The 13,187-nt window shown below is 40.1% G+C and overlaps 1 non-coding gene across 1 annotated transcript; it reads right to left on the bottom strand.

Moving 5' to 3' along the window:
- Positions 1 to 12,661: 12,661 nt before the first annotated feature.
- On the bottom strand, positions 12,662 to 12,768 carry LOC144455273 (U6 spliceosomal RNA). The gene has a single exon (XR_013483994.1). It is a non-coding gene; the product is annotated as a U6 spliceosomal RNA (small nuclear RNA).
- Between the last annotated feature and the right edge of the window lie 419 nt (positions 12,769 to 13,187).

A 13,187-nucleotide genomic window follows, 5' to 3' on the forward strand; every position in this document is an offset into this window, starting at 1 on the left:
AACTGTGTGTACTTTGGATGCATTTGGCACTGGCTGAACTGTGAACATCTGCCCACAGCCTTTTCTGATTCTCCCAGCCACTGGTGACCTCCCTCTGGACTACCTTGTATATCCCCACTTTATGTTTTTGCATTTATTCACTTTGGGTGTATGGGGTGTTTGGGGAGGACTAGCATCTCTGGTGTGAGGGCTTGCTGAGCCCTTTTCAGGGCTGCTTATCCACCTTTTGTGTTCACCTTCCATCCAACTCTCACCTGTGGCTCCAAGAAGCTGCGCAGTAGCCATCCCAGTAAAACTGTCCTGGCAGACTGGCTAAACCAGTCTGAGGGTAATTGATAGGCCTCAAACCAGTTGGTGAGTTAGGGAGATATCTATTCTAGGAATGTGAAGACTTCCCCAAGCACAGTGGATAGATGAGGACAATTTGTTCCAACAGCCTTGAAGGTGGCTGAAGCAGGCGTTGTGGAGTGCTTAGAGCTTGGTAAGATATCAAAGATGCCAAGGTCATCCACTGCATTCCAGGCCAGTCATTTTGACTTTTGTCTTGCCACTGGACTTCAAAGAGATTGTGAGGCTGAAGATTTTGTGCAATTCTGCCTCACTTAAATCCAATTCACACACCAGGCAAAGCATCACCCTGTGACGTCATTGGCATTCTTTGAAAATGAAGGGTGAACAACATTTATTCACTTTATTACATCCTTATATTTTAAATGTTTTTGTTGTTTCTTCCATTAGAGTGTAAACTGCTTGGGAGTTGGGATTGTTTCATCTTTTGGACTTGTAACCCCGACAATTAACACAGTGCCTGGCACATAGTAGCACCTTAATAAATGCTAGCTGATTGATAGAATGTTAGCTCCTTGATGGCAGGGGCTGTTTTAGTGTTTTGTTTTTGTATTAGCACGTGAAACTGAGCCTGGTGCATAGTAGGCACTTAATAAATATTAAATTAATGACTGTCTACATTAAACCACTACTATAAATACTTATTTGTGGTTGAAGTTAAAAGAAACCTTCATCAGAAGACCTGAGTTCTATTCCCTGCCCTGACACTCCCTTTCTGTAAGATCCTAGTTCACTTTTTTATCTATAAATCCAAGAAGACTTCTCTTCTATCCTCTTCCAGTTTTAAGATTTCATCAGGTAATATACTTTATTTACACCTAATCAAACACCTTTCAAGTTATGTTTCAGCTGTCTTTTTTTTTTTTTTTTTGGTGGGGAAGGTGGAAGTAGGGAGAAATTGAAAGCATCCTAGATGAACCAGGATATCTGGGTGCTGGTCTCTGCTCTGATGCTAACTTACTATGTAACCTTGGACAAATCACCACGCCTCTCTCTGCCCATTTCCTTGTCTGTAAAATAAGGTGAGCATAGGGACCTTAGAAGTCATCTAGTATAAATTTCTCTTTTCAGATGAAAAAGCCAAGGTCTGGAGAGGCTAACTAGCCCAGATCACACAAAATAGATTGGGACAGTGCTGGGATTTGGACTCAGCTCCTTTGACTCCAAACTCAGGTCTCTTTCTCTCTTCTCTCTCTCTCTCTCTCTCTCTCTCTCTTCTCTCTCTCTCTCTCTCTCTTCTTTCTTTCTTTCTTGCTTTCTTTCTCTCTCTGTTTCTTTCTCTCTCTCTTTCTTTCCTTCTTTCTTTCTTTCTCTCTCTCTTCCTTCCCTTTCCTTCCTTCCTTCCTTCCTTCCTTCCTTCCTTCCTTCCTTCCTTCCTTCCTTCCTTCCTTCCTTCCTTCCTTCCTTCCTTCCTTCTTCCTTCCTTCCCTTCCTTCCTTCCTTCCTTCCTCCCTCCCTCCTCCCTCCTCTCCTCTCTCTCTCTCTCTCTCTCTCTCTCTCTCTCTCTCTCTGTCTCTCTCTCTCTGTCTCTCTCTCTCTCTGTCTCTCTCTCTCTCTCTCTCTCTCTCTCTGTCTCTCTCTGTCTCCCTCCCTCCCTCCCCCTCTCTCTCTTTCTTTCTTTCTTTCTTTCTTTCTTTCTTTCTTTCTTTCTTTCTTTCTTTCTTTCTCTCTCTCTTTCTTTCTTATAGAATAATCTCAAGTAACATTTTTATTTACCTTAAAGATTTTCAAAGCATTCCACAGATGTTATCTTATTTGATCCTCATGACAACACTTTAGGATAGGTATTATTATTATTATTATTAGTAGTAGTTCCATTTTACAGATGAAGAAACTGAGGCTGACAGGCTAAGTGATTTGTCCAGTGTTACACAACAAGGGTATGCCTGAGGCCAGATTGAACTCATATCTTCCCGATTCCATGTCCAACACTCCACCATGCCACCTAGAATTTAACTAGTATTCCATAAAAATTTACTAAATACCTACTATTTGCCAGAAAACTTCTCTAGACCTTAGAAATAAAAATAAAATCATACACTTTGTTGGGGTGGGGGTGAATCACATTAGTATTTCTTGGGCAGAAAAATGCTTTGGTCAGGTCAGGTCTTTCTCCACCTATTTCATGTCCACTTCAATCGGAAAATTCTACTATTCTATCAGGTAGGGCATCGTGGATATATGTGCATATAGAGGAATATGTGTATTTTTCATGCATTCATTTATTCACCTGAGTAGTAGACATCTCTTTGTGCTTTGTTTAAATATTACTTTAGGGTCCTGGAGGGCAGTTAAGAAGCATCTCTCACTGTAGGTAGCTGCAAATAAAACAGCTTTCCCCAACCCACATTTCAACAGTAGGGGGCATCCTAGCCTTTCCATAGTCAGAAAAGCCTACTTTGTCTCTTGAATACTTTCAGATCTTGAAACCAAATACATGGAAGAATAGTGTCTAGTCCAGCCAGTGCTTCCAAACAGGGACTAAAGTGACTTTGCAGAGAGAGTTAGTTGCTTATGGGGGCCCTTTCCTGAAAGTAGAATCTAGGAAGACACAGATTTATCTTCTATTGTTTGGTAGGGGATCATTACAAAAGCAAAGAACCATATATTTGAATAATATTTTAAATGGAAGAAAAATAAAACAGAGAAGTTAGTTTGGGTCATATGCCACCCTTCTATAGAAAATTAACCAAAAATCAATAAACATCGTATCTATTATTTGTCAGATGCTACCTATACTAGGTACTCAGGGGGAATATAATGAAATAGAAATGCAGGATGTAAACATCGCATTGTAGTCACAAGTTTTTACTTCCAACAAGATTATTAATCATGAATTCTTCATCCTTGTCGAATCATGAATCAGAATTTCCTGTTTCATGTCCAGACTTGGGATGTCCTTGATATAGGGAACCCCTGGGAAGGAAACACTCTCTACTAATAGCGATCCACACCTACTCCGCAATTTAAAGACCTAGTGAGTTGCCTGAGAAGTGAAGGAACTTTCCCTGGGTCCCATAGCCAGTACGGGTCAGAGTCAGAATTTGAACTCAGTTCTTCCGGATTATGAAGTCTACTTTTAAACCAAAATACCATACACTCAGCCAAAAACATAGAAATAGGTTAAAAGTTTTGAAAATTCCAGCAAGCTCCTGCTTCCCAGCTCTGGCTTTTTATCTTTGACTTACTTAACAAACTCACAGAGCGAACTTGTCAGAAACATTATGTAGGCCAATAAAGGATAATTTTATTCTGTGCAATAACCATGGCTCAAAACTTGCCGTGTCTTGAAGTGAAAAGCTGGGGCTGGCTGGAGGTTAATGGACTGATCATAAACCTGCAGTAAGAGTAGAATTGAAAGGCAGGTTTCTTTTCTTTTCTTTTTTTTTTTTTATTATGAAACTGTTACAATAATAACCTTGTAAAAATAATGGGACCTATTTAAAGCTCATTCATTCCCCAGCTAAATGGCAATTTTCCATCACTCAAAATGCTGAGGCTTCCTCCTGGAACACTAGGGATAAACTCATTCTATGTATTTGATTATAAAAAAAAGACCCATAATCAACAACAACAAAAACTTTATTGGTTGAAAATGGGTAAGTCATTCTGCTTTAATCAGACCAGTATTGCCAGAAATAATGATGTCTTACACTTTTTATTAATAAACCACACTTTATAGTTCTTTAAGCTTTGCAAAGATCTTCACATGTATTATCTCATTTAATCTTCACAATGACCCTTTGAAGTACTCATTTTGCAGATGAGGAAACGGAGACTAAGAGAAGTTAAGTGATAAGAACTAGTCAGTGTCTGAGGTAGGATGTGTACTCTGGGCTTCCTGACTCCAAGTTTAATGCTTTACCTACTATGCCACCAAGCTGTTGGCATTGATTATGGTTACAAAATACTATATATCTCTTATTTCACTCACAGTGAAAATGTCGTATGGTACATGCTAGGCAGCTAGGTGGTGCAGTGAACAGAGCGCCGAGCCTGGAGTCAGGAAGACTCCTCTCCCTGAATTCAAATCTGGTGTCAGATACCTACTAGTTGTGTGTCCCTGGGCAAGTCACTTAACTTTTTGCCTCAGTTTCCTCATCTATAAAATGAACCAGAGAAGGAAATGGCAAACCACTCCAGTATCTTTGCCAAGAAAACTCCAAATGGGGTCATGGACATGACTGAAATGACTGAAAAAAGACAAGAAGAAGATAATATAAGTATTATCTGTGGAGAACTCCTTCCAAACCCAGACCAACTGGCCATTCAGATGACACCTGAGGGCCTGATTGGAGCAGATCCCAAGAAGCTTTCTCTTTCCTGCCATAGCCCTTACTGTCCAGTTTCCACCAGGTGCTAGACGATCCATTCAGGCTGGATATGCTGAACTCTTACCATCCCCACCTCTCCCTTAGGTAACCCACAACCCCGCTCCATGCCAACACTTGGGCATTACCAACAGTCATTGGTGGGGATCTTCTGCTCTGCCATTTCTCCCCAAGATCCATCAGGCTTTACCATCTGCTTTGCTGCTACATCCTGTGAACTCCATCTGCCCTGACACTAAACCCTCTTCTATATTCATCTCCCCTAACAGGAATGTGAGCTCCTTAAGATCAGGAGCCACCTTGGTTTTCTATCTGTAAACCTAGTGCTTTGTACAGTACTTGGTTCAGAGTACTTAATAAGTGTTTTTCAATTGCATCACATTAGATGAGAAAACTGATATATAGAGGATTCTCTATGGTCAAGGAGCTAGGAATTGCCACAGCACGAACTCTGCTTTTCATTATATTTATTTCTTCTTCACATGCTACAAATAAATATGTCTGCAATGGATTTCCTTTGGAAATTAAAGTTTTCTCATTGTGAAGCTGGCTATGTATCACACTGCTATTGGAGGGGCAATTTTAAAAATCCTGCCAGACTCTCAGCTACCCAAGTAGTGAGAATTGTCATCCTTAATCTCCAGTGTTCCACTCTGCAATGGTAAAGATATCTGCTTTTTCTAGTATCAAGGTGCATCTTATCCATTCCCTCCTGTAACTGAACTCCTGTTCATCAATCACTTGGGCTTACCAATATCCATTTCTATTTAAATAAGGTATTCTTCATAACTTCTCTTCAAGTCAGACTCTATGGATGTTCTTGGGAAAGCCAGCTGGCATGAAAGTGACAGAATCTCTAGTAGAGCTGACAGCTCGTAGGCCCAGCTGTCTATTTGTTGTTGTTGAGGCATTTCCGGTCATGTCCAACTCTTTGTGACCGCATTTGGGGTTTTCTTGGCAGAGATGCTGGAGTGGTTTGTTATTGCCTTCTGCACATCATTTTACAGATGAGGAAACTGAGGCAAAAAGATTTAAGTGACTTGCACAGGGTCACATAGCTAGTAAGTGTCTTAGGCTGGATTTGAATTCCAGAAGATGAGTCTTCCTCTCTCCAAGCCCAGTACTCTATGCACTATGGCACCACCTAGCGCCAGCTGTCTATTTGTCATCTTGTAAAGGCCTTTTGGGTTTAAACTCTTTGTTCAGCTGATAGCAATATGGAACTCCCTTGATAATCATGTACTGCTACCTTCCTCTCCGGGGAAGCCCGTAGACATTTCTTCTTCTTTTTTTTTTTGTGAGGCTATTGGGGTGAAGTGACTTGCCCACAGGCACACAGCTAGTAAGTGTTATGTGTCTGAGGCCAGGAGTCCTTCTGACTCCAGGGCCAGTGTTTTACCTACTATACCACCCAACTGCCCCGACATTTATTCTTTTTTTGTTTGTTTGTTTTTTGCTAGGCAATGGGGTTAAGTGACTTGCCCAGGGTCACACAGCTAGTAAGTATTATGTGCCTGAGTCTGGATTTGAACTCAGGTCCTCCTGAATCCAGGGCTGGTGCTCTATCCACTGCTCCACCTACCTGCCCTGACATTTATTCTTAAGAAAAGAAGAAAAAGCTAGGAGAACCTTGTGTGAGGTGGTAAATTGACGCTTAAGGTTCCTTCCAACTCCAAGATTCTTGTCAGTCTAAGCCTCTCATCTTATGGATAAGGAAACTGAGGCTCAGAAGTTAGAGGAGATCAAAATTTTAAAACCGAAAAGGCCTTAGAGGGCTTATTAGATAGTAAAACCCTTTCATTTGAGGTAAGGAGACTTTGTCAATAGCAATTGCAGAGATGGGAGAGAGAGAGGAGAGAGAGAGAGAGAAGAGAGAGAGAGAAGAGAGAGAGAGAGAGAGAACAGAAAAATAGAGAATGAGAAAAAGAGAAAGGGAGAAAGACCAAGAGATACACAGAGATGGGGGGGAAGAGAGAAAGAGAGAGACAGAGACAGAAACACAGACACAGAGACAGAGACAGTGACAGAGAGATAGAGACACCATCAGAGAGACAGAGAGGGAGAGAGAGACAGATAGACAGACAAACAGAGAGAACTTCAGGCCTGGATTCTTTTTCTTCTCTTTCATTTTATTGTGTGAACCCTTGCCCAGACAATGCATTTGGGGGCATTGGAGAATGATATGATCTTGTCTCATAAGTTTGCTGCTTGACTGAAGCTTGCTACTGAGCTGATTCCCTTTCCTCCTAAGAGCAGGACTCTTTTAGAGGTCAAGGCCTCTGACTGACTGACACGTACTCAGCGGCAGAACCCAGATTCCTTTGCTCCCAGTTCTGCCACTTTCCCGTTCCTGGGAATTGCCTTCGTGTATTGGTCCTTTAGCATGTTTTATGTGACTTTGCACATTGGAACACACTTATGTGAAAATTGTATGTGTCCTTGTGGGAACTCTGAATATATTAGCTTTGAGCAGCTGTGTGGACTTTCTTAGCCCAGTAATGAATGGTTGGAGTGAAAGATAAGGAAAGCGTCTGGGAGCAAAATAGAATTTTTTTGGGCCTTACTGTCTTTTTACAAGCATCTGCTCAATTAATTTAGAGATATTACTTGAGTTCATGTGATGTTGGTTTAATGTAGCCTTGCAATTAGCTTAAAAATTTCATTGTGCAAGCATTTTCAGCAACCCATTGAATATTCACTTTCTACTCCACATTTATTTCAAGTTTTTTGCAATATGATTTCTCTGAAGAAAGGAAAATGGATAAAAATGACATTTACTTTAATTTTTAATAGAATGTAAACTTCTTGAGGGTAGGGACTGTCTAATTTTTATATTTATGTTTTTAGCACCTAGCATAATGCCTGGTACATAAACTTTTACTTATCACATTTATCAGAGAAATTTAACTGATGCTAAGTTAGCCAGATTTCCACAACAAGGACACCAAAAGACCTCAGAAATTGCCTCAGGTAGCAGGCATTTGCCCTCCTCGACACTGGAAAGACTTGGCAGCCCAGGGGTAACGCTCATTTATTTGCAAAACATTTTAAAGGATGATGATAGAAGGTCATGCTCAATATCTTCTCAAAAATAAAAAAAGAAATGGAAGAGAAAATCAGCTTTCAGAAATCTTAGTATGATTCCCAACCAGGCTAGATCAGCCCAATAATATTTATTTATTAAAGTGGATGGATAACAAATCAGCATTAAATAGAACAGATCTGCCAAGATTTCTGTAGAGATCTATTGTCAGTGATGGTAGAATGATGATATTTGGATTCTAATAACTCAGTACCTAATGTAATATGTGAGGAAATAGAAATAGCAATTAAGAAGACTGTCAAGAAGAATTGCTGCATACCCCTGAGAGAAATACAGAAGGAATTTGTCCTAGAAATGACACAATTTCAAGTTGCAAAGGGATCAATTTTCAATCTACTTCATAGAGCAGATTAAAAATGGAAAGTATCATAGATAATATAAAAAAGTGACTGAGCAACTTCTTATTCATATGCCTACTTACTTGACTCTACAAAATCATTATGAGAATAATTTATGCCTGCATCAAGTTTTGCACATCTCTGTGATGAAAAACCCAAGAATAGAGCATATATAGGCTTTTGCAGATGATTATAGAAGAACACATCTTCACATTTACATAATTATGAAAGAAAAAGGAAATATACATTTATTAAGCACCTACTATGTGCACTAAGTACTTTATAAATATTATCTCATTTGATCCCCACAATAATGCTGGGTGGTAAGTACTATTATTTGTCATATTTAATAATTGGGGAAACAGAGGCAGACAGGGTTAACTGACTTGTGCAAGGTTACACAGCTTAAATTTCTCTGAGACTAGACTTGAACTCACAAAATTCCTAAATTGACTCAACCACTGAGGTAACTTTGCCCAGTGATCCTGAGGCTGAAAATCAAATGAGACAGAGAAGAAGGACATGTACTCTCTTAAAAAAAGTTCACTAATGTGGAGGATGTCCTGTGTTGAGCAAAAATGAAATGGAGATTTCCAATGAATAGTAGGGTCCAACAACTGAGAATGACATCACGCTGATTTTTCAAAGCCCAGAATATGACAGCGTTGTCACTAGAATCCATAACTATTCAAAATAGATTGGTAACTAACTTAACAACCTGACCAGAAAAAACAACAGCAAATGCATGAAGAGTGCCTATTGTCCTGCCATTATGACATGCAGTTGGACGGGCAACCTACTGTGTTATTAGGTTTGGTTGGGTATTCGAGTGTCTCAAGATTTTTTTTTTTTGTATCCCAACTGCCAGCCAACAAATTAGTTCTCTATTCCATTTTTATGTAATCCATAAATATAATAAGCATGTCATCTATGCTTTCATACAACTCATTGACAAGAATGTTAAGCAGCATAGTGCCAAGCAGAGATATTGATGGCATGCCTCTGGAGACTTCTTCATTAATATCAATGCATTAATGGACTAGAATACCAATTATATAACATTATCCACCAGTTAGTATAGTAAGTATGTGAATAGCCAATGTAAGCTAACAATATAAATAGGCCAGGAGTGTAAGGGAGAACATCCAAGCCACTTGCCAAAACTGCCTCCTAGATTGATCAAGGCCACATCCAGAGATGATATGATGAATTAAGAGATGCCAGTGAGGCTCCAATAAATGGCCTGTGACTTGCAAGCTGCAGATAAGCACCAGACTGGCATTAAAACCAGAGAAACAATATGTTAATGAGATAACCTTAAGATGGTACAGATAAAACTTGGACCATCCCCCCACTAGAATTCTATAAGAATAGGACCTCCAAACTCTGCCCCTTGAGCTCCTCCAACTGTAATGGATCCATGTTGCTCTAGGGCTTTCAACTCTAATCTGCAGTTATGTAAGTGACACTATGTGTCTCTTCCTCCCCCATCTATTACCTATGCTGCCTGCCTCCCTCTCCCACCTTGTTCTCTGCACTTTCCCCATGCCATCTGCCTCTGTATTTTCTGTGCCTTAGTAATATGTGATTGAGGCATTATTTCTCACTTGATGCCAGTGTGATCTTTCCAGATGAAGATCCAAAGAACCGAGATTGTTTGCTTTGACCCAGCTGGGACCATGTTGTGGTTTCTTTCCCAGACACGCAGGGTAGGACTTAATTTGTCAGCAGCTAAGTCTACCATGGGGGAGCTTGGCACTAAAAATACTCTGGTAGAAAGCAAGGACTGATGAAGGAACCCTGTGCCCTTCCAGATAGGGACCTCTCCTTATGGTTGGTCTTGATAGAACAGTTGTTGAGGTGTGTATAGAGCACTGCACTCTTGAGTGAGGAAAACCTGAGTTCAAATCCCGTCTCAGATTCTTACCAGCTATGTGATTTTCTGCAAATCACTTAATCTCCATAAGCCTTTGTTTCCTCATTTGTAAAACAGGGATAATAATGGCACCCATCAGGGCTATTGTGAAGTTCAAATGAGGTAATATATGTGAAATGTTTTTCAAACCATAAAGTGTTATATACATATTAGCAGCGATGATGATGTGATATGGATCATACTAAATACTGGCAATACCAATATGGAAGAATGACAGTCCTCATCTGCAGTTAGCCATGATTCTAAAAGAGAGATAATACATATAGGGGAGTGGTGAGTAGGGATGGGTATTTTGATCTATGGGTTTCTATAACCCCAATTAACATACCTTTTCCTCCATTTGGTTCAAATTCCTCAGTTGTAAAATAGGATAATAACCTCTAACTTTCAGCATTGTTGTGAGGATCAAATGAGACAATATTTGTAAAGCAACTAACACAGTCACTCCCTCACTCCCTCCTTCCTTCTCTACTTCTTTTCCTTCCTTCCTTCCTCCCTTCCTTCCTTCCTTCCTTCCTTCCTTCCTTCCTTCCTTCCTTCCTTCCTTCCTTCCTTCCTTCCCTCCTTCCTTCCTTCCTTCTTTCCTTCCTTCCCTCCTTCCATGACAATGTTAACTTGATTATGATTCCCAGAGCAAGAGATGAAAAGGGAGGGTAAACATTATGTGCATGGTGGTATGTCAGAAGGATGATCAGAATCTGGGCTAGCTCAGTGCTGGGCTCTCACCATTCAGGGCAGTAGGACACCAGAATAGGAGCTGTGGGAGCAGAGCTATATGGCAGGAAGATGGCCAGGGTGAAATAAGGTGGAGGAGGGTAGACGGTTGGTGGATTCATTAGGTAGACCTGGGAATGGACCCAGGATTAGAATCCAGACCTCCCAGTTTCTAGTCCAGTATCATTTCCACCACGCCATGTACTGCCCTATTGGAAACATTTAGAATTTTGAAACCTAAACATACAAGGCTTTACTTCAAGATTAGAGGAGGATACATAGCATGCAGTTGGTCCACCAATAAAAATAGGGCCACTGTAACAATTTTCTTTTATTATCTCTTCTTCCTATTATGGAGTAGCCCTTAAGAAAAATCTAAGTTTTTCACAAATGAAAGCATGATGTTTGACAGACACCTGTGAATTTTCAAATGTATTTGAGTGTTGCAGCAAAAATCCACTCACAATGATCTTAAAGAACCTGTTAGTGCTACTTTGTAAAGAGGGTGGAGAGGATTGGGGAGATTCTGATTAATTTGTGGCCACCCCAATATCCACTCACTCCTTTCTCCCAGCCCTCCTCAATTCTGCTCCTCTGGTAATGAGGTCCCCACTGCCTTTGGACTTAATTGCCTTCAGGCTAGGAGTTGGTACCAAGTGGCAAGGTTGCTGAAAATAATGGTGGTGCACTGGACATGACTGACAGACTGCCAGGGCAGATAAGCTTCCCAAGCAAAAAAGATATTTGAAGACACTGTGACTGCCTGCAACATCATAAAGTAGCACCTGGTAGAGCAGCTCCCACAGACTCTCATTGTAGAGGTCATGAGGGGAAGGGCTGGAGGCTCTCAAAGTCAACCAGTGGGGTGGCCACAGTGAATGAGTGCTTTTTGGATGGTGATTAACATGATTTACTGTCAGTGAAGGGAAAGATTGGCAACTCAGAGAAACGAGCTCCTAAAGGCTGCATTTATACAGCACAGAAGGCACAAGGGACTCAGAAAAACGAACAAGATATGGGTTCTCTTTCTGACTTCATTGGTAACAGACTATGTGATGTAGGATGATAGGAATTAATTCAACAAATGTTAATTGAGCATCTATAACATGTCTGTACCTGTGATTCATGAGGTAATGTGCTAGGTAACGGGATGTGAAAATTTTTAAGAAAATGACACAGCTCTTTCCTTTAAGAAGCTTATATTCTGTGGGGAATGAGGATGGGAGGAATATGATGTATATGCAGATACAAATAATGCAAATTAAAATGAAATAGGATCTTTGATAAAAGCTACTACAATTTAATAATTAAAGCTAGTTGAAGAATAGGAGTTAGCTTTAGAGCTCAGAAGTCTTATTTGATGACTTCTGGTTTTTGAGTGGATTCCTTCCTTCCTTCCTTCCTTCCTTCCTTCCTTCCTTCCTTCATGCATTTCTTCCTTTTTTCCTGATTTTTCCATCCCCAAGATCTAATACAGTGCCTGACATATTTGTTGTTCAGTTGTGTTTGACACTTTGTGACTTCATTTGGGGTTTTCTTGGCAAAGATACAGGAGTGATTTGCCATTTCCTTCTCCTGTTCATTTTATAGATGAGGCAACTGAGGCAAATGGAGTTTAAGTGACTTGCCTAGGATCACTAATGGAGTTTAAGTAACTTGCCCAGTTACTAAGTGTTTGAGGCCAGATTTGAATGCAGGAATATGTCTTCCTGATTGCAAGCTCTTACTCTATCCAGTGTTACCTAGCTGCCCTGAACCTGACATATAACAGACATTTAATAAATGTTTGAATTAATTCACATTTTTAAAAATTAAATTTCATGTTTTCAATGAACAAGTACTTTTTTTCTCTCCTACCTTCTCTCTGTGGGGAAAAAAAGGGATATGCAATAAAAAAACTGAATTTTTCACAAATTTGTGTGTCATCTTTGTGCAGGGGTTATGTTGATCTTCACTGTATGATTCCAATTTTAGTATGTATGCTGCTGAAGTGAGCGTTGAAGTGAATTTAAATGTTTGTTATGCTATTATTATTATTACTCAATCTGTACTTGTAATGATTTTCAGTGTGGGGAAATCATGGTGTGGAAATTCCCTCCACTGATGCCAATTGGAAACTGGTCTTTGAATTCTAGTCTTAGAGTTGCCTGTGGTACGAAGAAGTTAAACAACTTGGCCAGGGTCACACAGCACGTATGTATAGGAAGTGGTATCAGAACCCATGTCTTTCCTCCTCCAGGACAAGTGTGCTAGTCACTAACCCATTCTTTCTTTCCTTAATTAAGTGATTGATTTCAAAATCTTATTCAATTGTCTTCCTATAGGCAATACTTTTGCCAACATTTCTGGCTGGGCAATATGCTGTGTTGAGAAGTAAATTTCCCTTCCCTTTGAGAACATGATTACTCCCCAACATG

This window comes from Phascolarctos cinereus, unplaced genomic scaffold (assembly GCF_003287225.1).
Source record: "Phascolarctos cinereus isolate Bilbo 61053 unplaced genomic scaffold, phaCin_HiC Scaffold_1;HRSCAF=81, whole genome shotgun sequence".
In the NCBI taxonomy this organism is placed as follows: Eukaryota; Metazoa; Chordata; class Mammalia; order Diprotodontia; family Phascolarctidae; genus Phascolarctos; species Phascolarctos cinereus.